The sequence below is a fragment of the Chionomys nivalis genome, chromosome 19 (assembly GCF_950005125.1).
Source record: "Chionomys nivalis chromosome 19, mChiNiv1.1, whole genome shotgun sequence".
Taxonomy (NCBI): Eukaryota; Metazoa; Chordata; class Mammalia; order Rodentia; family Cricetidae; genus Chionomys; species Chionomys nivalis.
Genome location: NC_080104.1, coordinates 38,253,168 through 38,276,303, shown reverse-complemented (window position 1 = coordinate 38,276,303; position 23,136 = coordinate 38,253,168).

Here is a 23,136-nt window from a genome sequence, read left to right as displayed (position 1 = left end):
CCATGTGATTTCTTATTTCTACCCTTAGCTCCAGTCCTTGGAGAAAGCACTGTCAATATCTTAAGACGGCATAATATAAAGGCTCTGTATTTTAACAAGAGTCCATGGAGGGCTCTGAAGTTGAGTGCTCCTGTCTTTTGAACTCTCTTGGTTTTTTATGGTCATCTTTTTCTTTTTTTCATAAAACATAAACTGAGGAAGATTTTCAGTCCTAAGATGCATTGTTTGCTGCTGTGATATTTTGTGTTCTGACAAATAAAGCTTGCCTGGAGATCAAAAGGTAGAGCTAGCCACTAATCAACCATAGAGGTCTAGCAGTCTGTACAGACAGACAGGAAGAGATAAGGCGGTCGTAGACAGAATCTAGGCCCTTTTTAGACTGAGAAGTCAGAGAGGTCAGAGGTGACTGTGGCTGGTACTTTACTTCTCTCATCTTTTAGCCCATACCTGGCTCTGGTTTTTATTTTTAAGACTAATTAGGATCCTTCATCAGTTCGTCTTGTCTACCTGTCCAAGGCCTTGTAACAGTTAATTGTCTCGCATGGCCCTGCCTCCCACTACTGAAATATTAAAGCCTTTGAAGGAAAATGTCAACGAGACCCAGTTTCTCCACAGCAGGTCCATTGTATTAAAGCCTTCAGGAAACTCAGCTCGGCCCCCATGCCGTTTCTGAGATGAGCGGAAGTCTATGCAGTGGCACTAAAATGCTAAGGTGGAACTCACAGCAGTGTGAGTTCTGTGTCCTTTGGCAATCGGAGGTCTCGCCTGGTAATAAAGAAAAGTCATAAAACGAAATCACCAGCAAGACAGGACACAGCCTGAATGGTCACTGTTGTGGATTCTCCTGCCTGCATTCAGGAAGACGGCCCGAAGAGGTGAGTTCACAGTCGTCAGTGAGAGAGAAAACCAGCGTGAGAGAAGGATGTCTGTGCAGCAAAGACAGTTCGCGAACCTGTTGTCTTCGGATGACATGTACTTTACTCACAAACTGTTATTATGCTTTAGAGCATTTCCGAGCACAGAATGGCCCTCAAACTACCTGCTGGCATCCGCTTAGGAAGAAACTGCAGAAACACCGAGGACTGGGCCAGCCTCCAACTTTGGGTTATCTGTCTCTCCTGATCATAACACATAGAAAGGGCAATGGTTTACACTCTTGCTTTCTATTCTACAACAGAAAAGGCCATCACTTAAAACTCAACGACTGTTCGTCTTGGTGGCTCCATGGGACAAGACGTTGGCGGCTCTGAGATCACAGGGCACTATGTCTGTATGTCCACCACACCCAGTCAACCTATGGCTCCTGAATCCAATCCTCCTCTCAATGCCCTGGCCAGGTTTTGAGACTGCACCATGAGCCTCTACATTTATAACAATTTCTACCAATTTAACACTTCCTTTTTTTTCTCTCACCTTCAAAACACAGCCTCGAGGTTTCTTCTCTTTAAATTTCCCCCGGCAACCAAGACACAGGCAAAGCTACCTCTGGATTTCTGTGTCTTTGTATACATTTTTGTAAGAATATATAAAACACTCCATCATATCTCCTTATTGACCTGTGTTTTTCATTTCCTCACTTCCTTAACAGAAAATCCCTGAAGGGTTCTCACTCATTTGAGGAGAATAACTTTTTAGTCCTGTTGTAAGTAGACAAATTAAGAGATGAAGAGGAGGAAGGATTTAAGTTATAAAGAGCTCAGGCTATCTAGAAGTGACTGTGTCTATATATACATGAGACGGGTTCCTTATAAGCCTGCCTTTGGCTCACTTTCATGTGGTTAAATGCCATCGTACGATTCAGGTTGTTATTTTGAGCCATTAACAATATTGTAGCAATGGGGACTTAGAAAGAGAACAGGGGATTGGCTCTTTCTTAAACACTGTAAACTGAAAAAGCAAAGGTAATTGTGTGGTTTTAGTGAAAAGGCTTCACTGTTTCTAGGGAGCTTGTTTTGACTGGCTTGGGAGGATCACTTTGTAAACTAACCTCTCCTTTCCTTAAACTAAAATGCTGAGGAATGCACTGAAAGGCTAAAATCTGCACTCTGCCCTGAGATCTCGGATGGACAGTTTTAGTGAATTAGGCTAGAGACACTTTCCAGATTCACAAAGGTCACTGTTAGAGCCAGACTAAGTGGATGCATTTCCCTGTTGTGTACAAGTGGCCATCTTCTCCTTCTCTCTCATTCTGTATTCTCTCTCCCTCTGTGCTCAAATTCCCTCTGTGTCCCAATTCTTTCTGTTTATGAACACTATTGTCATACTGGATTAGGGACGACTGAAATTAATTCATTTTAATAGATTATCCCTCCAAAGACGATCTCCAAATGTAGTCAATGCTGAGGTCCTAGAGATTAAGGCTTCAGTGTGTACATTAGGCATGAAGGAACATCCTTCACTGCATCCCAGTACAGTTCTTAAAAGTGATATTTTTGCATTGGCACAGTACCCTTGGAATCCTTGTGCCATGTTACCTGTGGCAGCATACTGGCTGGGGACAACTAGGCTCTCAAGCCAAAAGCACAGCAGAATTGACTGCCCATTCCACAGGCTCTGATCCAACTTTGAGGTATTCCTCTTGGGAGCCCACTCATCAGCAGAATGGAATGCCAGAGGCTAGGTCTAGTACTCGAAAATAGGCAAAACCTGGCAGCAAACACAGAATCAGGTCACTTCCCCCTGAGTAGGACTTAAAACAGAACGCACTCTGGGAAGAGTGTGAATGGATGGTGTACTGGGTGGTTTTGAATGTCAACTTGACACAGGCTAGAGTCATCAGAGGAAGGAGCCTCGGCTGAGAAAATGCCACCTCAAGATCCAGCTGTAAGGCATTTTCTCTTTTGGTGATAAATGGGAGACGGCCCAGACCATGGTGGGTGGCGTCATCCCTGGGCTGCTGGCTCTAATTTCTATAAGAAAACAGGCAGAGCAAGCCAGGGGAGCAAGCTAGTAAGCAATACCTCTTCATGGCTTCTGCATCTGCTCCTGTCTCCAGGATCCTGCCATGTTTGAGTTCCTGTTCTGACTTCTTTCAGTGATGAACAGCAATGTTAAAGTGAAAGCCAAATAAACCCTTTCCTCCCCAGCTTGCATTTTGGTCATGGTGTCTCATCACAGCAACAGAAACTCTAAGATAAATGGCATGCACTTATATTGTTAAAACAATGACAAATGGAACCTTATTCAAAAAACAATATGATTACTTCATGAAGGACACTACATATAGTTGTAAAACTTGATCCATGATCCTCACATATAGAACTTTGGTCTTCAGTTGCTAGCAAGGCCTATACTGATATTACTCTATATAGATATTCTTCACAGCTTGGACTTTAATAGTAAAAAATTGAATACAGTTTCAATGCAAAGTTTAAAAAAATGGGTAGGGTATATTCACATAATAGAATTCTACATTGAAACAAAAATAAGAGTTTTAAAGTAATTATTTTTAATTTAATATTTTTGTGATAAAATATTAAGAGCCGGGCGATGGTGGCGCATGCCTTTAATCCCAGCACTAGGGAGGCAGAGGCAGGAGGATCTCTGGGAGTTCGAGGCCAGCCTGGTCTACAAGAGCTAGTTCCGGGACAGGCACCAAAGCTACAGAGAAACCCTGTCTCGAAAAACCAAATATATATATATATTAAGTAAAACGTTAAGTGAAACAAATCAAGGATATATGTGTGGGCTTAGTTAAATCAGCTTAGCACAAACTAGAGTCACCTGAGGTGAGGAAATCCCACTTAAGGATTTGCCTCAGACTGGCTAATGGGCAAGCCTGTGAGGCTTTCTTAACTAGTAGTTGATGTTGAAGAGCCCAGCCTACTGTGGGCGGTGCTACTCCGGAAGGGGGTCCTGGGTACCATAAGAAAGCAAGCTGAGCGAGCCATTGAGATGGAGCCAGTAAGCAGCTTTCCTTCCATCTCTGCTTTAGCTCCAGGTTCCTGCCTTGAGGGTCTGCCCTGAGTTCCCTCAGTGACGGAGCGTGACCTGGGTATTAGTAGATGAAATACATCCTTTCCTTTTGTAAGCTGCTCTTGGCCATGGTGTCTTACCACAGCAAAGAAAACCAAAGTAGGACAGTGTCATGCTTTAAAGCTATTAATTTTGCCTGCTGCCAGGCAGTGGTGGTGCACGCCTTTAATCCCAGCACTAAGGAGGCAGAGGCAGGCGGATCTCTGTGAGTTCGAGGCCAGCCTGGTCTACAAGGAGCTAGTTCCAGGACAGACTCCAAAACTACAGATAAACCCTGTCTTGAAAAAAAAAATGCCTGCTATTGTATCATAGAATAATTATTATCTTGTTTGATATACATGTGCTTGTAGAATAAATGACAGAAATCTCAGGGATAATGATTAGCTGCTGGGAGGAACTGTTTGCTAATATGTAATAGAAGCAGCGGGTACTGGTTGCTTTAATATCTTAGTTTCTACATTTCCTAAACTTCTAACAAAGAGTTGATTTCTATTTTGTCCACATATAATGAAAAGGATCACTCTTGCTCCATATTTTAACAGACATATAGATGAATAACCTCTAGTTGCAAAAAAAATGCTTTAATTTTTTATTAATTATTTTTACTACCATAACTCAGTAACACTGGCTTCACTGCTGCTTAGACTGTTTAAAAACAAAACACAAACTTTTTCAATGCACAATATCCCTAAGATATTGTCAATTAAACAAATTCTTGAAATATCCATGTTCTAGAAGAAACAATGTAATTTGTCTCTCTATAGGATATTATTTCTTATTTTTTTTCTTTAGGCTTAACAATTCTATATATGTAAACATAAAATATGATCGTATCAACCCCCAACTTAACACATCTCCTGCAACGCACCATCTCCAACTTTCTGCCTCCCTGTCTGCTTCCTCTTCTCTTCCGCTTTCGTTTCCCATCAGGGCTAGAGACTGAAAGGAGAAGGAGCACTCGCCGAGTCCATTACCCTCTCATTCATTATCTTCCCATCTGCTCCTTGCTATCATTGTGTCTGTAATAACTGTAGCCACATTCCAGTGCTTATGACAATTACATAAGAATCTCAATTTGCTTAGCCTCATATTGCTAAGTCAGGAAGCGTCTACTTTTTTGTTCAGCTCACAGAGTGCCCTGAGGTTTGAGTGGTTTCATGAATGGAAAATGGAAAAACGGAATCATAGTCAATAGTATAACGGCTAAAAGAGAAATCTCCTGGCAAAGTTACTTTCACTCATAGACTACTCGTTTCTACATTTTCTTTCCCCCCCAGCTCCAAGCTCCTCTGTGGTATGTATGTGTGTATTTCCTGTGTAAACATGCAACTCTGCTACCATTAATGTGCCCTTAAAAACTTGATATCAACTCTTCAAACCTTCCTTTCTACTACTGGCAGGTTAACCTTTTTAAAGATTTTAGTTAGATTCATTTCCCATCTTGATGTTCTTTGGGAAAGCTGTGCCATGCCACCAAATCCTCAGAACTCAGAATTTGCCCTTCCCAGTGGCTGGAAATGTTAGGAGCTAATAATGGCTTTCACATGAGTAACATCCAAGGATTGCCCTAGGCTTAAACAAGGCCCGCACTCAAGGCCTCAACCTTCCCTAGAAGAGCCCACTTCTAAGGACGCACTGAGTGCCTTGCTTTTAGTGAAGGTAGAGAGATCTGAAGAGCAGTTTGAGGCATAGCACATTTTCCCCTCTGCCTCTCTTGCCTGCCATTCCCTTAGAAATCGCTGTGGACATGTTCTGTAAATATTTCCGTGAAGATATATCTGAGGTTCGGGGTCTGCTTCCTGGGGAGCCCTTCCTAACAGTGGGTACCAAAGTAGTCTGAGGATGCTAACTACAACGGGCTCTGGCCATGGGTCATCCCAGTCAAATGGCTGAGAATCCAATCACTGCTGCTAAATGGAGCATAGATAGCACAGGCCCCCTGCTGCAATGAGTTTACTGGAAACTTCCTTATTAGTGAAGTAGGACAGGATCCCAATGAAAAGGAGCGCATTAGGATAGATATCACCGCGATATTTGAGATTGATATCACGGCGGTATTTGAGACCTTTCAGGAAAGCAGAGATCATAAGACACGTTGAAGATTTCACAATCATTGTGCAGAGAAAAACCAACCGGCAAGGGGAAGCCGACAGGTGGTTTCCATCACATGATACAGAGTAAATGTTGCCTTCCCGACCTAAAGACAGAAAAGCCTAGGCTCAACCAAGGCCATGTAGTAAAACTTTGGGTGTGGGTGTATGACAATGTGGTAGAGCACTTTCCTGCCTCTACAAAGGCCCAGGAGCCAAACCCAGCACATACAAAGAAATAGTGGAGCTCCAGGGGGGATGCTGGGTTCTAGATTTCAGCAAGCTTTAAATGCCACAATCAGACCAGTGGGAAAGAGTAGAGAGCCCTGATTGAGTGTTGAGGTTGGAATAACTGAGCTAGAACCCCAGGATGCTGGAGCCCTCTCAAATCTCTGGACCACTGCTTTCCTGTTAAAGGCTAGGATGCCACCTGATAATTGCTTGAAGACAATGATAATGAGCTGGTCTCCGCACACGTGTCCTTATTTCCTCTCTCCCCGTTTCTCTTCAACATAGACCAATAGGTAGGAGTGAGTTCTGAAATTTGTCAGGAAGATTGTAGTCTAAGAAACTGCAGGACCTTGCCAGCTTGCCCTAGCAGAAGTTGATATATATCAGCTTGCTTCTTGAGGGTATTTGATCATGGAAACAGAAAGTTGATCAGAGAAAACTGACTGATACAAAGGTTTAGAGGTAATGTTCTGCTTGAATAGCTCTTGGAACTCTGGAAAAAAGCAATGGCACCTCTATGTGGAATCAGCATGGCAGAAAGACCACTGAAGATGATGGAACAGGAATCAAAGCTCAGAGCAATGGGCACGGGAGAGAGAATGTAAAAGAAACACAACTAGTGGTCTGTGTTCTGTGGGCTCCATGGGAGACAGCAGTTACCACGACAGTGAGAAAGGCAGTTACCTCACCAAGAATCCCCAAAGATAGGACTTTGTATCTCAAGGCTGATATAGAAGATGATGTTACTGTTAAATCTGAAACCCCGGTTAATGGAAATCTACTGCTGCTGATGTAACAAGTCAATCAAACCAAATTAATAAAGCCAGGTTTAAACTGAGCAAAGCACTCCTGAGTGACTGACACTCAGGAGAATATGAGAGGTATCACATGGCAAATATGGCTACCTACCGGGTCTTAAGTAGCCTATAGGCATGGTCTTGAGCAGCCCCAAGGAGGTGCTGACTTTTGGAGGGCTTTCTCAGAGGTGGAGTTTGAAGAGAACAGCTCCAGGGGAGGGGCCATGGCTCGGTGCACTGAGGGGTGGGATTTGGAGAGCCAGCTCCAGAGGAGATGCTGCTCTTCTGCTCCAGGTGCTGAGGATGGGGTCTGGAATGGGTCTGAAGACACCAAACAGTTACAGATCAAGCATTTGGACAGCAACGAGAATTAAATAAAACCCTCAAATGATAGAGGTTTAGGGGTGGAGTTAAATGTCTGAAGCAATAAGGGATAATTTTAATAATAACCATGTCATTATAATATCCCAACGTGTCTGGAAATAATAGGAGGTATTATCTAAATAAGGCAGATGGGCAACAATGTGATGCTCAGTTTATGCAGTCAACATCTCCCAAAAGCAGACAGTGAGAGGATTGAGGGTAGCTGTGGGGGTGAGACATGACAATCACCTCCCCAGGTCTAGGGGAGGTGTGCACATCCAGACTGAAGGAGAGTCCAGGGACCAGGAGGAAGAACATTGCAATACTGCAGCAAATTTGGAACCTTTCTGAAAAGGATGCATGTTAAAGTATGTTCAGAGCTGATGTGGAGTAATGAGAACCAAGTGATAATTCTCTCTCTCTCTCTCTCTCTCTCTCTCTCTCTCTCTCTCACACACACACACACACACACACACACACACACAGACCCCTAATGTCCATCTGTTGGTCCCCTCTCCCTCAAGGTCCCAAAGGTTCCATAGCTTCCCAAAATACTGCCACCAGCTGGAGACTACATACACAAACACATGCACCTGTGGGATCTTGTCATACTTGATCCATAACAGTAACAAACACAGAATTGTAGGAGTACCCTACATTTGTAAGTCTCTATAAAAGGAGCTGCAGGCTTCGTCAATGAACTCTTTCTTCACGGAAATATATATGTATGTACATATGCATATTTATATATGTGTGTGCACACAAATTCCCTCAAGGAAAAAATATAGACATAAGGTAATTTTTTCCTAGCCTTGCTTTTTTGTGGAAATAAAACCTAAGTCACCATTCTGTTAAATGCACACAGCCACTATAAATTTGTTTATTTTTCCTTTCCCTGAAAAAAAAAATTAAGGCGTATAAAGATCTCAACTTAGGAAGGTATACAATGGCCTCAGTGATCCTTATGTTCTACGCTATGTTCTCATACTCGTGTAATGATCCCTTATTGATTAAGGAAGACAGTTATACTTCTTTAGAATAGGTAATCTGGCCCTCCAAAAGAAAGATGTAATTGATTTATAAATTACTGTGATGTTCATAGAAAATTGCCTTAATTAATATACCCGTGACAACACATCACTTCACTCTTCAAAGAGGCATCAAACAAAATTCAGCATATGCTATACAAGACTTGTTACTTCTTCTTAATAAGTTGCAATCATAACTGAAAATACTGATAGTGTTCTAACCATGTTGCAAAGAAAGTGGGTCAAATGATATTATACCCACTGGGTTTCATCTAAAGGCTCAGCAAAAACGGGAACACTTGGAGCTCAGAACCCCACCTCCAACACTAACATTTAGAGCCCCACCCCCAACATCTAACACTTGGAACTTAGAGCCTCACCCCCAGCTTCTGCAGCAGTATCTGTGGAGCAGATTCTGTTCTTACCAGCAGCCTACGCTCACAGAGCTGCAGTGATATCAAGAAGTTAGTAGTGTGCGTAAAGCTAACTGAAACGAAATGTGGAATTCTTCAGTTTCTCCAGAACTCATAGAATTTACCAAAATTCAAGAGAAATCCTCAGAAGTCACATGCATTTACATCCTAGAATTGCTTACATAAAGAATTAGCAGGCTGGACATAGATGGTGGGAAGCTGCTCCTTGCCTCCAGCCGGATAGGATCTTTGTAAACCGCCTCCTGTGTCTTTCTTCCATTGGCAGCCCTGCACCTGTTGCTGATGACTGTCCTTAGGCCTCCAAATCAACTTTAGCAGCAGAAGGAAAGTCGTCATTGATTGAGAGTTTTAAGGCGCAGAGGCTGTGTGGTCCATAGCCCTGGAAACACAGCTCCTTCCTTCTGTAGGAGCCGAATGTGTTCCTTGTGTGGACTTTGTGGGAAGCACTCTTTTTTTTTAAACTCATCTTTATCTCTTACCCTCAACTAACGGTGATTTTGATAGGCTAACAGTATCCTGGTTACAGCACTAAAATTCCCATATTCTAGAAAGATCTCTGTACAGGCAAAAGGGGATAATTACTCACTTGTTCTCCATGTTCTTCCCTATACTGATTAGTTTAAACATCACTGTTTGGGTGGAAGGATCAGACCAGCACCTGGCATCCATATATCCAAAGAGTCTAGAATGTTTGGGTGGAAACTCCACTCCAAGTCCCCTCCCCAATCTCTCTCCAAACTATACTGCATCTCAGAAAGCCCGCCGAATGATGACCCCTCCCCTAGAGATGCTCAAGACCACTCGGGATGCTTAAACTGCCCTCTAGAAAACAGACATGTGGTTTCCCTGTTTTGTCTTCTCTCTTGGGGACTGGAAGACCAACGAGGAGCATTGTGTCCATTAAACCTGGGCTTTTTCTAATTCTGTTTGATTTGGTCTGATTTGGATTGTTGCATCAGCAGAGAGGCTTATTGGGGTGCAAGAAACATTTCAATCACCTTGACATAAACTAGAATCACCTGGAAAGAGTCTTGATGAGACATTATGTAGATCGTGGTCTGTGAGCATGTCTTTGGGGAATAATCTTAATTGTTAATTGATGTAGAAAGAGCCAACCCACTGTGGGTGGCACCATTCCCTAGTAAGGGGGTCCTGTAGAAGAAAGGAGAAAACTAGCTAAAAGTGCACAAGCAACCAATCACAGTTATATAGACACAGGACCAAAGAACATCCATTTAGTCAAATGACAGCTCTTGCAAAGATAGAATGTCAGCAGAACTGGAAATCCACATTGCCCCTGTTCCACCGGAGAGCTATTTGGTCTCATAAAATGTGCTCTGTGAAGCATTTTTCCCTGTGTCCCCATGAGAGAGCCACGGGGATCAAAAGCAGGTATTGAATTTTTTTCTCTGATATGACTTCTCTGTTGAGAAGCTAATTATATCTGAGAAGAGGGTTTTTGGTGTAGGGGGCCATCCCTTTCGTTTCTGTTCAGAATGCCAATCAGGCAGCAATTAGCGCTTGTCAGTTCCAGTCAGTTCTGCTGAGCCAGACTTCCCAGACACCCTCAGTCTGCAAAGATAGCACTGCCTGGCTGCCGCCAGGAACCTTAATCAAAAGGAACCTTATATTATTCATGGAGTCCCGGCCCCTTGTACAGGAAACCCAGAAACACATCTATCTACTCTGGTGTAGTAGGCCACACATTTAGATATTTGGGTAGTCTAATGTGAGTCCCTTCCACCCACCTATTCAAGAAGGTGGCTCCTTCCTTCACCTGACGCGTCATATAAGGACTTGTGTACTAACCTGGAGCGGGAGCCCTGCCTACCTCTAAGCAAATGGATCTCCCATATAGATAAGCCCTATGAGACATAATGTCGGCTCTGCCAAAGGTTACAGCTTCTTCAGTGACCCTTCTTTCCAAGACTCGGAGTTCCCAAAGAGGTATTAGCAGTAGGAGCAGAAGCAAAAAAAGAAAAGAAAAAAGTCAAGAATTTTACTTGTGAAGTTTGAATCTCATGAACCTTAAGAAAGAAATATGCATAAAGTAAAGCTGATATGTCATGCAAAGGAGAAAGCATCCATCCATTAAAGGGTTAGATTTGCTTTCAGGAATTTGCCTAACAGACCAACATTTTCACCAAGCACTATGTTTTCCAAAGGATGAGGCTTCATGTAGGGGTTTCTAAGCCTGTCCTAAGTGTTGTGGAGGGAAGGGACCAAGGGCTGTGTCTCCTCCAGCTTCATGGTCAGAAACTGAGCTCTGTGGAGACTCCCAGGCTGCTAAGGGAAGACAAAGAGCATCATACTCATTTTCTAAGAGTTCACTGAGCATCCTACAAAGTGACAAAAGCAAAAAACGCTCCCCTTTTCATCGAAGTATATGTCTTTTGGTGCTCTGTTTAGAGATGAACAACAGGAAAATATTTTCACTAGAGAAACAAAAGAGGGAGGGGGAAATAGCCACCTCACTCTTAAAATCTCCTGGGGAGTATTTGCAGAAACTCTGACTATGCAATTTTGTCAGTTGGTCTTGCTAACCTCTGTATGACCCCTCTGAACATCCGATGTTCATATACTCTTCCGGGCCTCATCATCTTGGAGTCCCTACCCATCCTGCATCCAGGGAAAGGTTCCCAAGGCCCTGGTCAGGGAAACACAATTGCTTAAGTTATGCAAGACCTAAAATGTGATCTTCAGAACCATTCAAAAGTAAATAGAAAAGGAAACTCAAAGTCTCAAAGCTGCATTTTCATTCTTTCATGCTTCTCCCTGGCAAGGCAGCCTCTTGGCTTTCTCGACAGTGTGCAAAAAAGCCTGTATCTGCATCCAGCTTACCTTCTGGCTGAATCAAGTTAACACCAAGACATGTTCTGTGGGGGAGTGAGAGCAGTCAAGTGTGACATACCACTTCCATCACTCAGCCTCAGCTTGCATCTATTTTTGCCTCAGCAATATTTGGAAGAGCAATAGCCTGTAAATATATTTAGGTGCAAGATCACCAAGCTTCATCAACAATCAGTTTCTACTGGGGACCCCTCAATCCTCATTGCCAGGGAGATGAACTACACAAGATGAAGAATTTCAAAAAAAAAAAAAAGTCAGTCGCATTTTTGCAAGCTCTGGGTCAAAATCTTCCAGCCACTGATCTTGTGGTTTATCCTTTTTACACATTTAAGCACAGCAAAACTTTGTGAAGGGTCAATTATCACCACAAAGCTTTAGGCATAGATACATAGAAACTCCCCAGCAATGGAGCAAAGCACCTGTGACCTTGACAACAAGAATGAATTCTACTGGCTGAGAAATTGAACTCTTAAGGTGGAAGGAGGAAGGATTTGTAATAAGCATAAGGATAGATTCTATTGGTGGAGGATGCAAAGTACATGGGCCTCTTTCATAGGGATGAGCTCTATTCACTGAGAAACAAAAGACAAGGATTCGGCCTCAACACTGCTCAGGACTTTGCAGCGGGGATGGGGGTGGGGGGGATGAGTGGCGGTGAATCCAGGAAGGCTGGATCCTAACAGACTAGCAACGGATTACTAGGTTGTCAGACAACATTCACTCTGTCCTTCCTGGTGAAAACCCGGCATTCATTTCCTTCTGTTGAAGGCTCCTGTAACTGACAATCCTGGTTCCTCCAGTGCTTATTCTAAGCTGTGCTTCCTACACGTTTATGTGTCAGTTTTCATAGAAGATGCAGTGTGCCGTTATTAAAACCTTTCGAAGTGATTTCACCAAATAATACATATGTTAAGACATAAAAAGTAGGAAAAGCAAGCACAATTGCCCGAGTCCTGTGAGGGGTCCTGATCACTGACTTTTTCCGTTTTAAACAGAAAGGGAAACATTCGCTCACCATTAGACACACAGACATGCTGTTTGTGGTCACTCCTTAAGGAGAAATCAAAATTGTTTCAAAATACTATAGGTTCAAGAGTTTTGTTTTTCTTCCATTTTTTGTTTGTTTGTTTTTGGTTTTGTTTGTTTTGTTTTAACAATGGCTGTCATCTAGGGTGCATCAGTAAAGCTGAGTTAGCTCAATCTTCTACTTTTCTCAGACTATTAAAGAAATAATTGAGCAGTAATCATTCTTAGGTTTAAGCAGTAGAATTTTGTAAAAGTTTGCTCCTATATTACAGTATATTGGATGGTTGTTGAATGGTATGCTTTGCTGTACAATTCAGTATAGGGACTGTGTCTAAAATTAAAAGTAAAACATTTGCCACATATGTTAATTCTAGTTTGATTTAAGAACCTGTAAAACATATAAGTTAAAGTTTTTTTTTTTAGGTAATTATTCAATTAGAAAAAAACTTACAGATGTTGGTCTTCATGTTTGTGTAAAGTTTGAATTTAAATTTATGACAGCACTGTGATTTCCCTTTAGGTCTATTGTGCTAAGTGAAACTTGTTACTTAAACTTTTTTTTTTAAAAAAGAAGAAAGACAAAAAGAAGACAAAAAAGAACAAAGAAATGAGACTCAAAATACATCAAATAGTTCATAAACAATGATTATGAAATTGTCATTGTGAAAATTATATTGATCACAGTAGAACTGCTAGTCTATCCAAAATTATTTAGTATGATTTAGTAAAACAACTGTCAAAGTTAGCTTTGTATAATCAGTATCTGAGGCAATCAAAAAGTGAGGACAATGGGTTTATTTTGGTTCATTGTTCTGAAGATCTAAGTTCAAGTCCATTGCTTTGAACTTCAGACAAGGCAATACTATATGGAAATAGTATCTAGAACTGAAAAACTGCCCATCTTATGGCAACAAGCAAAAGACAGAAACAAAAAGGGTCTGGGATATCTCAATCTTTTCCACGGGCATGCCCCAGTGACCTAAGGACCTCCCATTAGGCCCTCACCTCTTAAAGACTCCTCTATTTCCACAGTATGGGAACAAAAATATAAACATTGGGCGTCATGCAAAAGTCAAACTATAGAAAATAAACATCATGTACCCTAGCAATTACAAACTAGAGATATAGCTGATTATGTTCAGAACTTACTCAGAAGCCATAAGTTCATTATAAAGCACCCGATAATTAAAAGATATTAAACAAATCACTCATAACCCAGTTTATGGAAAAATAATTAAAAATACTAATTATTTTAAAATTTGATGTTATATATAGAAATGAGTTCAAATATTAATGTAGAAAGACTCTTAAACTATAAAAAATAAAGGTTAAAAACTATCATAAACTTATCTAGGAAGTAGAGTCAAAATAATACATTTTAGATAATTTTATTTAATTATAATAATTTATTTAATATTATTTTTATTATTTAGTAAATAATAATATTGCGATAACATGATATTTGAAAATTAATATTGCAAAATAGGTGATTTATACAGCATGTTTTTATCAATTTTAATGTACATAATCTAAATTATAAAGTATATACAGTGATAGCCACATTGATTGATAGATAATAGGTAGAAATACACATATAGATGAAGACAGATGATAGAAGTTCCCCTTAGTATAGACTTCCGTGTAATAAATGAGGTTGGATAATTAAAGTGAGTTACATCAAATATTAACACTTACTGAGGTTAGTTTCACTCTGAACTTTTTGTAAATTTTAAATTATTTCAAAATGAGGAATTCAAAATTAAGTTCATTTCAACAATGGAACATGATGATTTCATAGTTTAAAGTTAAAATGTATGGATGGAGATAATTAAAAGGGGAAGACAAAAGTAGTCCCCACCAATAGATTTATCATCCTGAAATACTTTCTGCATTTCACTGTGTGTTTTTAAGTGAATACATCCCAAGACAAGAATTTATAAAGACCTGAAGAGAAACTCATCATGACCCCTGAGTTTTGTTGGAACTCTCACTCTGAGTTCTGTCACAAGACACTAGCCAGCCATACTTCTGATATTCTAACTTGGTAAATTAAAACCACGTGTTGAAAACAAAAGGCTAGTGGGCTAGAATCAGAAGAGGGCCCCTCCTACCCATTCAGAGCAAATTTCCAACCCCCAAGCTACCATCCGCCTAAGACATCTGGATAGTATTAGCAGAACTTTTCTTCTGGTAGCATCAGAACCACTACAAGAATAAAGGAGATGATAACAACCTGGAGATGGTCACAAATTTTTCAGAGGCAGAGAAGTAGTAACAATAACGTTTAAATAATCATTCCAGCACTTGGGAGGCAGAGGCAGGCGGATCTCTGTGAGTTCGAGACCAGCCTGGTCTACAAGAGCTAGTTCCAGGACAGGACAGGCTCCAAAACTACAGAGATACCCTATCTCGAAAAACAAAAACAAACAAAAAAAAATTAAATAATTATTCCCAAAAAAATGTTTTTTACTAAGATGGAGACATCACAAGGCATCTCCTTGTCAGAGGTCATCCCAGAACTTTCAGTGATGAACGAAAAGCATTATGGTAGGAATGCCCCTTATTCACACCTGCCAGAACCAAGTATTCCAGCATCATGCCTTGTTCCCCAGTCCACTCTAACCTGTCTCCCAGAAATGGCAACACACATCTGGACAAACGGAAGAAAGCAAGCTTATAGCTCTGTTTTGTGAGAGCCAGCAAGCAATCCCGTTAGCTCCAGCTGGAACTGGGTTGTTACCATAGCAACCAACAAATGATGGACAGATTTTTTAATGTGCTTTGGTATACTGTGATAAGAGCTTCCAGGACATCCACACAGTATTTTCAAACCTGCTAAAACGTGCACACTGTGCAGCGATACGAAATGCTTTATTTCAAGATCAATTTTAAATGCCTTTCTTTGTAAAGCTGAAATGATAGAGTCTGAAATATTTTTAGCTCAAAGTAAGTCCGTTTCATTCACTCCTCTGTCAAATCAAAACTTCCATTCTTTCTGCAGCACTTACTTGCTCGAAGGAAGCTCAAACTGAATTAATGAAAATATACAGTGTCCCCTAAGAACAGTAGCTTCTTTCTGTGCTGAACTTGATGCCAGCCAGGTATTACATAAGTTCTGAGAAACCATCTTCATAAAATCAGAACGGCACACAGTTGACCTCTTTCTGTATACATTCGACTTATTCTCTTAAGAAATCACTTTGCCCACAAAGCAACTTCCTTACAGTTGAAATGAAAATGAGCAGTCTTAAGCAATCAAGGTGAAATTATCCAGCTGAGTTTATGCAGAACACCCATAATTTCAATACATCTAAAATGCTTTTGATTCTCTGCATTAAGAAAAATTGCAATGAGGTTGGTACTATAGACCTTGAATGTTCCCACAGACTTACCTGATAAAGGCATCGTGCCTGGTCTGAGGCTTTGTGGAGAGGACCTGCCTCCCTTAAGATATAGAGGCTAGCGGAAGGTCCTTAGGTCACTGGGATGGACTTTTGAAGGGGATGTTAGGGCACTCACTATCTCTTCTCTCTGTCTCTTTTTGCTTTCTAGAGAATATGAGGTAGTCAGTTTTTTCCATCTCTTGTTCCTACCACAGACCTAAAGGATATGATACCAAGTAACCATGGAAAGACTACTCTACAACCATGATCTTAAATTATATTGGTTCTTCTTTTAAATAGTTTACCTCGAATGTTGGTCAAAGCAACAGAAAGTTGACAAGTACAGAGATGCTTAACATGCTGGGAACTGAAGTGGCTTCCATAGACCACTGGTTGATACAAAACATGGCTTATTCTATAAATGATGTCTTAATAAAAAACTTAAAATCCTGGGAAAAGTTTGAGTGCATTTGTGTGGCTATAATTTAAGTTTATTTAATATAATGAACTTTGGTTTTCCTAAGGACCATGGGCTAATAGCCACCATCTTGACACAAGATCTTTAGATGAGCTCACTTCAGTAAATATTCATCGAAGTATGCTATATATTGGTGACTTTATTATAGTTGTCATTGACTTGATTGATAACCACAGATATTATCAGCACTTACATTAAGAATAAGATAGATATGAGAATTGAACACTGTCCTTTCCAGCCATCCACTCTCTCTTTCACCCTATGACAACCATACCCTGACCCTGTAAGATAGTTCTACTTGCTTCTTAATATCCTATAAATGTAGCCACACATGGTATATTATGTTTACCTTAGCATTGTCCCTGTGACATTCTTCTATGTGTTGTTATGGAGATTGTATGTTTATACTCATAGCTGAATAATATTTTCTTGATGCTAGAATCCAAAAGAAAAAAAACATAGATTTGATACAACTGTGCTTCCTTTGAAACTTTAATAATTTACTTCCATTCTTTACTTTCATAAAAGTTCAGAAAAGTACCAGACATTATTGTCATAAGACACTGAAAAGCATAAAGAAATGTTACTAGAGCTTGTTAAAAGATATATTGTGTGTGTCTGTGTCTGTGTGTCCATGTATTTGCAGATACCAGAGGATGATACTAGATCCCCTGGAGCATCCCTTGGAGTTGTAGATGACTGTGAACCACTAAACATGGATATATTGAATTGAACTTAGATCTTCTACAAGAGTTGGGTTCTTAACCAAGGAACTATCTGTCCAGCCCTCAAAAGCTACTGTTATGCCTCTGGACCAGTAGTGTGTCTCCAATAACATCTTCACTTTTCATTCTTATTTTTGAGTTCACAAAAAAGGTTGATTTGCAAAAATACAATATATAATTTTGAGAGTCTGCCCCATCTTGCTCCCAACACAACTCTAAATTTAAATTGATTTTATGAAGATTCAACAGATATTCACTGTGGCATCTGAAGGCAGATACCATGGTCAGCAATTCATTCAAATACATGATATTCTCAAGCTCACTTCTTTCAAGAAAAATGTGACCCCTGTTTCAAAAGACAAATATAGACCCAGGCTTCAATGTCCAAATTAATTCTATTGTTTTACACTCGGCTGCATTAACTAATGAATCAAGCACTGACTATTTTTCTTTCTGAATGTAGGCACTTTAGAAACTTAGCAGGAACAAATAAGCTTCCTGCAGTCTTCATCTTCCACTCATTCCCAAAGATTTGAAAAGATCAGTCCTCTCCTGAGTAGGCTACACATCCATTTCTCTGGATCTCGGTTTCATCGATTTTAAGGTGGGCAGCTTTGACGATCTGACCTAAGTTTACTTCCAGTGCTAACTTGCTTTGATTTATTTTCCAAGTAAATCAAATGTGAAAGCCAAGAAAGAGGTCACAGCAGGGGCCAGGAGCTAAGGTGATTAAGGTGAGAAAACTTTAAGGCCTGACCAATGGCAATGAATTAGGAATAACTAAGCAGAACTTCGGGGATTTCAGAAAAGAATCCTATATTCCTAGATTGAGAATGAGTTGCAGAAATGACTCCATTCCTAGTGCCCTTTGAATTCCCTGTGAGAAACAGTATATACTACGGACAGTTGCAACAAAGGACCATTGTCTCACTGGGATTCCGGGACAAGATTCCGGGACACAAGTGTTACAGGATTGTAAGTTTTACAATCCCTTCTACGAGGGGAACAATCCAGGATAGAATGTGGGATTTATTTCTGCTTTTAAAAACTCGACTTTAGAAAGTTTTAGAATAGTTTTAAGTTCAAAGAAATATTGCAAAGAATGTGCACAGAGACTTCCCATGTATCCTACTCCGGTTCTTCTTATTATTAACAGCACATACTATTATGGTATATTCATCACAGTTAATGATCCAGGATGGATACATGATTTATAACTAAAATATACAGTATCTATGGGGGATTGGGTTCAGAATCTAGTGAATGTCAATATATAAAGATGATCAAGCCTCACATGAATTGACGATACGTTTACAGAGAACTGCATATCCTCCCCCGCACTTTAATGAATTAATGATTACAGACGCTATGGAATAAAGTGTAAATGCCATGAAGTGCAGTCCATAAGGTCACAAATGCTCAGAAAGGCAAATATTGGATGTTCTTCCTCATGTGCCTACTTGAGCTCCTAAACAGGAAGTATGCATATTAAGGTAAGAGTAAGTACAGATGGAGAGTAGATGGTGACAAAAAGCCTCAGGAGAGGATTGTGAGCAAGGTCACAGAAGACCTAAGACATGATAGGGGAAAGGGGAGGGCTGGGGGTCAAAGGGTAAGTGGGAAGGGAAGCAGGGAAATGCAGGAGGAGGGATTGAACCATCTTAACTAAACATGTAAAACATTTTTCCTTAACTAAACATGTAAACATCAGTGCTTCCTCAAATCTGTTTGTATTGCATTTGCAATAGGTATTATAAATGGTAATTTAAATTATAAAGTAACGTTATACTGAGTCATTTAGATAGTAAGAAGGAAAACAGGAAGTGATATTCAGACCTATCCATGGTTGTTGCCAAATGTCCTTACTTTGTCCCAGAATACCGCATTGCACTGAGTCATGACATCTCACTGGGATCCTCTTGGCTGTCACTGTTTCTCAGACATTCCTTGATTTTAGTGTATTTGACAGTTTTGGAGTTTTTTGCTTGTTTTTTTTTTTTTTTTTTTTGGTTTTGATTTTGGTTTTGGTTTTTGGAGACAAGGTTTCTCTATATAACAGTCCTTGCTGTCCTGGAGCTCACTCTATAGACCAGCTCAGCCTCGAACTCAGAGATCCACCTTCTTCTGCCTCCTGAGTGCTGGGATTAAAGGCGTGTGCAACCACTACCTGGCATACTTGACAGTTTTATGAATGACAGTTCGGATTTGCCTAATTATTGTTTTTTTGATAAAAATTAAAGTTCAGTTGTTCATCACTGTGAGGAAGACCTCAGGGTAAAGTGGCATTCTCGTCATATCGCATCAAAGGTGAGAACACTACTCAACACTTTAGAGGTTGGTATTACTTTAACCAAACTAATCTTTGTCACGTTAGTCCACGGTAAAGCTACACTTTCTCTCCCTTTTCATGGAGCAATCTTTAGGAAGAAGCCAGTGTTCATGGCCCACAAAAGAGAAAGGTTTTAGGGAACAATGAAGTATGGCTACAGGTGCTTGCCACACAAGCATGACGACCTGACTTTGATCTCTGAAACCTACATGAAGGTGCATGAAGGTGGAAGGGGAAAATTCATTCTATGACGTCCTTCTCTGATCTCTACTCATGAACTGTGACATGTGAGTGTTAGTACCCGCATATTCTATTCTGTGTGTGTGTGTGTGTGTGTGTGTGTGTGTGTGTGTGTGTGTATAAAATCTGTGATGGCATTTCCAGACAGAATCAGCAGAGAAGCAAAGGCTTTCCCTGAATGTAGATTGTGCTATCCCATGGATTGGGAGCCCAGGTGGAATAAAAGAGGAAAAGAATAAAATCAACAGGTATATCTCAACCTCTGTAATATGAGTTACTCTGCTTCAGTATGTCCTTCTCACCCATGTGAACTGAAACCTTTGAAATCATGAACCAAAATAAACCTGTCCTCCATTGAGCTTTCTGTGTCAAGTGCATAGTCTGGCTAGCATAGGAGGCTGATGCCAGAAAACTGCGGTCATAGTTAAAACCTAACCTGACCATGCACTTCTTAAACCATTGGAACTGATTTATAGGAAGCACAGGAAGAGGTTTAGAAATGTAGGACAGAGAGCTCCAACAGAACAGTAACAAATAGATCTTCATGGCCATTCTAATGCTAAGACTAGAACACAAGGAAAAGTAGGAACATGAAGACTGAATTCACTAATATTCTGTTGAAAACAAGCACTCTTGGGAACTGTATGCAACAAAGAACTTGTTTGCATCCTCCCCCCAGCCTGAGCCCCATGTCCGGCTACTTTGTGGGAAGCTAAATTTAAAGATGAAAGGCTAATTAATCTGGAGGAGGTAATTTCAAGACCATCCAACATTCAGACTGTGGCATCATTATTGTCAGCTGCTTCTAACTAGGTTTAAAATGAAAATTTGAAGTAAAAGCAGAGTAGAAAATTTGAAAATTTTGCAGTTTGTAAAAAAACAAAAATAAACAGTAAGTATGGATTTGGGGATAGTTGGGCTTCCAAAGAGATTAGTGCCTTTACTTTGCAAAGAAACAATAGAGAACCCATTTACAAGAATCTGAGGCATCACAGAGTGTCCACCACAGTTTCAAGCATATTAAAGAGCAAACTCATGGGAAATTTTTTCTGTTCGGAGAACATCTCGAGAGCACCCTGATTATAAAGTACAGTCATGGAACTTATTTCCTCAGGATCACTTTCATTGTGCTTATCTATTCAGGCACCCAGAGGTCACCGGAGGTATGGAAATATAAGGTATTGTATATATACATATCCAAGGTCATATACCTATTGTTCTGACATCTGTTTTTGACATCCTTCAATCTCACAGTGTTATCTTTGTAGACATAAAAAATACACGTGTCATAGAGTTATGAGGCTTCCACCCAGATTTCCGAGAAAGACTTTTCGTGGCAGGATTGTTGTCACCGAAAGTATCCTGTGACGCAAATGGGAAGTGTTGGTTGCAAAGCAGGTATAAGAACGTTGTAAACATAAAAAGCTTGTAACAACCTCCAAGGGAACCTATGGTCCATTAGTGAGTTAGACCAAGTGAGGAAACATTGGTTACAAATTGAAATACCATATGGGTGGAATTTCCAAAGCCATTAGGAAAGAATGTGATTGAATGTTCTAGAAGCTAAAGCTGGAGCTACAGAATTTGTTTCTTGTACTGGGCTTCTGTCTATCTTTATTATTCCTTGACATTAACCCATTCCTCTCTGTGGAATGGCAGTGTATACTCTATACTTGCATATTGAAATTATTATATTTTCATTTAGTTTTCTCCATGGGCTCAAAGCTAAGAGTTTGACTTGATGTTCAGAGGAGATACTGAACATGAATATAGAAGCAGTGCTGGAAGTGTTACTATTCTAGGGATAGTTGAAGACAGATTGAATAAAGTTTATATTGTGAGAAGGACCCAAGCCAGCAGTAGGGTACAATGATTTAAGAAAATGTGTTGGGTATCAGGTTGACAAGGGATGGGCTTGTCATGGTTGATCCTGTGAACTTGCTTGGATAGGGAAGGTCCTAGGAGACTAGCACAGTACTTGTGGGAATATTTCAAAAGAAAATTACTAAAAGGGAAGCTGCACTATGGATGTGAGCAGCGCCCCTACCCCAATGCAATGAAAGGAGAAAGCCAACAAGCACATGAGTACAGATTCTTTCTCTCCTATGTGAATTGTGAGTTGCTCTGCTTTGTCATGGCCTCCCTGGCATGACTAACTGGAATATCAGAAATAATCTCTGAAACTGTCACTCAAACAAATTCTCTTTTATTACGTTCTTCAGATCAGGTATATACCATCAAAATAACTCATACTCTAATATGCTATGCCAAACACCTCCCATCACACAAAATAAACACACACAAACACATACACACACGCTACTCTTTCATGGCACCCAGTTCTTGGGTTGGTTTCCTATATGCCATTTTTGAGTCTTTCTAGGAATACTGACTAGAGGGTGAGGTTTCTCATCATTACCTGTTTATTTCTCTATTTTTTAATGTTGGTCTTATAGTAATAATTCATTTCCACGTTAATTATTTCTTCAAATACTGGGTATCCTCCCTTTTCTGCTTATGTTTTAGAATGTGACACCGTGATGAAGCCTGCAAGCATGGCGCATACTGTAGGGCCCTTCACCATCAGGTTTAATTTCACGCTTCATGAGTGGCTTTAATGAGACAGGCATCCTACATACTAGCACCATCACCCTCCAAGCTGCTCTACATGTTCTCAGAGTCCGTCTGATTTCTATAGAGAAGAACCATATTTTAGACTTCCTGTCCTGGGAAATGTCTGAAGGCAATGTTCAATGTATTAAAGGTCTCCTAGTTTGTATATTTTCTGCCCAACTTAAGAACATGGTTATTTGTTCTTTGGGGCCAGTAGTGTTATCATCATGTACAACAGAGTCTTTGCTCCCACAGGGCAGTTTCTCCCAGCAGCACAGTCTCTATATGCATACATATAACATAGGCATACTGTTAGGTCAATGGTATATGCGCTTGTAATTATAACAGCTACTTGAAATTTTATCTACCTATAGCATTTTTGTCATCTCCAAAGGTCAAATCGCCAAACATTACACAAGCAAAGCTTTGGAAAATGCACACTCTTCCAATGCACAAACACCGAGATGTGGTTTTTCAGGGAGTCTCATTTGCTGTCATCATTTTATGAATGAATAGACTGAGAATTTTTCTCTTATCAGAGTCACTTATCTTCCTGTCCAAAATTTGCTTATTT